The sequence below is a fragment of the Danio rerio genome, chromosome 13 (assembly GCF_052040795.2).
Source record: "Danio rerio strain M-AB ecotype USA chromosome 13, GRCz13ab, whole genome shotgun sequence".
NCBI classification, from domain to species: domain Eukaryota; kingdom Metazoa; phylum Chordata; class Actinopteri; order Cypriniformes; family Danionidae; genus Danio; species Danio rerio.
In genome coordinates this window covers 14,833,968-14,836,798 of record NC_141033.1, presented here as the reverse complement: position 1 = coordinate 14,836,798, position 2,831 = coordinate 14,833,968, and the positions used below count along the sequence as shown (strand labels likewise).

At 45.5% G+C, this 2,831-nt stretch overlaps 1 pseudogene across 1 annotated transcript; it reads left to right on the top strand.

Moving 5' to 3' along the window:
- The first annotated feature begins 249 nt into the window (after positions 1–249).
- Positions 250–2,570, top strand: LOC137487376 (glycogenin-1 pseudogene; annotated as a pseudogene). The gene has a single exon (XR_015505771.1). The product of XR_015505771.1 is annotated as a glycogenin-1 pseudogene, transcript variant X1 (transcript).
- The last annotated feature ends 261 nt before the right edge of the window (positions 2,571–2,831 follow it).

Here is a 2,831-nt window from a genome sequence, read left to right as displayed (position 1 = left end):
TTGACGAGCCTCATGTTTATATAAGAATCCTGGAGGAGTTGCTTCATTTAAGCTAATATAGTCATTTTGTTTCAGCCAGGTTTCAGTGAGACAGAGTGCATTAAGATTATTTTCTGTTATTATTTCATTTATGATAAGTGCTTTAGGTGCAAGTGACCTGATGTTTAGGAGACCAAGCTTTACGAAATTTGTATTTTCACTTTCTACTGATTTTTCTGGTTTGATTCTTAATAGATTTTTTCTGGAGCACACAGTACGTTTATTTCTTAGTCTAATAATACGAGGAACAGACACAGTCTCTATAGGATTCGCCAGATATGCGTTACTGATGTTTAAGTGGGACGAACAAGAGTCTAGGTGGCCATAATGTGAATTTTGTGAATTTTTACCTGCTAGTCAGATGGTGCGAAGTAATCTGGAGATGTTGTCCGACAGGAGTTCAGCTCCGGCTCGACTGGGGTGCAAGCAGAAAGATTCCAGTTATTAGCAAAGAGCAATTTCTGTTCTTTACACCATGTTAATAGCCATTCATTCTGTCACACCTGTTGCAGTGCCCTAGTCTGGACACTTGAGGGCACTAGTTTGTTTTGTAGTTTCACTTCATTTCCCATAATCCTTTGTATTACTGATTGTGTTATGTTACAGCTGTTTTGTGTTTGTTAATTTAGTCCTGTCTTTTATAAACCCTCTTGTCCTCTGTTTTAGTTGCCTTAGGATTTTGTTAGTTCCTCACATCTGGTATGTTTGTCTTCCGCCCCTCCAATGAGACCTATGGGAAACTCATCACCGCCTGTTCAGTGGGTGGCAGCTTTGATGGTGGGGATCAGGGTGTCCTCAACAGCTTCTTCAGTGATTGGGCAACAGCAGACATTTCAAAACACCTTCCGTTCATCTACAACCTCAGCAGCATCGCCATCTACACTTATCTCCCAGCATTCAAGCAATACGGCCATGATGCCAAGGTAGTTCATTTCCTTGGCAAAGTCAAACCATGGGATTACAGTTTTGACACTGCAAGCAAAACGGTCAAGGGACAGTCCCACGATGCTGATATGCACCCCAACTACCTGCTGCAGTGGTGGGAGCTGTTCAGTTCTTCAGTGTTGGCTCTCATGAAGGAGGAGTACGGGGACCAACCCTTCTATTCTGGTTGCACAGAGGGTGATATCCATGTTGACATGGGTCAGATGCACTTATCCCATCCCCCTTCACCTCCGATGTCATCTAAGGAGCGGAAGAAGAAGTGGGAACAGGGTCAAGCGGACTACATGGGAATGGACTCTTTTGACAACATAGAAAAAAACCTAGATAACCAGACAAACATACCAGATGTGAGGAACTAACAAAATCCTAAGGCAACTAAAACAGAGGACAAGAGGGTTTATAAAAGACAGGACTAAATTAACAAACACAAAACAGCTGTAACATAACACAATCAGTAATACAAAGGATTATGGGAAATGAAGTGAAACTACAAAACAAACTAGTGCCCTCAAGTGTCCAGACTAGGGCACTGCAACAGGTGTGACACATTCAGAGCAAAAAGTCTACTGAACCTTTCATTTCATCGGCGGTAGGTAGGAAGCGGCCCAGAAACGATGATCTGCATGGCGGGCGAGGTGTGTCGAACCGTCTCGATCAGGCTCCCGAAGTCCTTCTTCAGGATCTCCGACTGCCGGAGCCCGGTGTCGTTTGTCCCCACGTGGAGGACAATGGCACCAGGGCTCTCGGCAGCGCCCAGGATGGTTGGAATCTGTGTAGAAATATTTCTCACACGGGCACCAGGAAAGCAGAAAGTACGTACTTTATTACCTTTTGAGGAGACGTGACGAACGATCGAGTCACCGATGATGGCCACATCGGGACCCGACTTGCGGAGAGGGGAGAATCGGTTCTCCGTGAAGATCACAGCACGGGAGGAGGAGACATTCTGCCCCGGGATCTGGCAAGCACCTTACGCGGCTGCACCCAGGCGCCGTGGTAGCCGGGTGTCGGCGTGAACGATGCCTAGCCAAGCCGCGCCCCGGGTGCGCTGGGCCTGGACAGAGAAGGACGCAGGGTTGAGGTAGAGGGAATGATGTGGTTGTTATTTCCACGTACCTTAGATGATGAGGCGGCCTTAGCGTTAGGCACAACAAGCGACGCCCGTTGTTCCTGCAACCGCGTCCGCCTCACCAAAAGTGCCCGGATCTGGGACTTCACTTCTTCCAGCTCCAGCTCCAACGCCTCCATCGATGCTTCTCCTGCACACAAGGACAGAGACGCAAGCGACATTTTACGGGGTAAAGAGCAAGGCCAGTAAGTCAAAAGTGTATGGTAAAAGAGGTCGGTAGCTTTAGCAGGCTAAAGCTACAAACAACAGGCGGATGCTCGAGGGACAGACCAGTTTAAAGCAGTTTTGTTTGTATAGATGTATTAAGGGTTTGTTCACCCTAAGTAGGAGAGACAAATACTTAGCGATAGCTAAGGCATAGCATCCCAAAATGGCAGAGTTCGAGCTGTCACATCCGGGGAAGTGGAAATGTGCTCTTTCATTGAAGTTTTTATTAATAACAGAATTATTACTTATTGGGCCTAAATCCTGTACACAGCAGATCTCGCAACTCAATCTACAATTAGAAGGATACAAAGTTAGCGTTATTTCTACTATAAAAGATCTGGGTGTCATATTAGACAGCAATTTAACTTTTGAAAATCATATATCCCATGTCATAAAAACTGCCTTCTTTCATCTGAGAAATATTGCTAAATTACGAAGTATGCTATCCATCTCTGATGCAGAAAAGCTAGTTCATGCTTTTATGACTTCTAGGCTGGATTACTGTAATGCT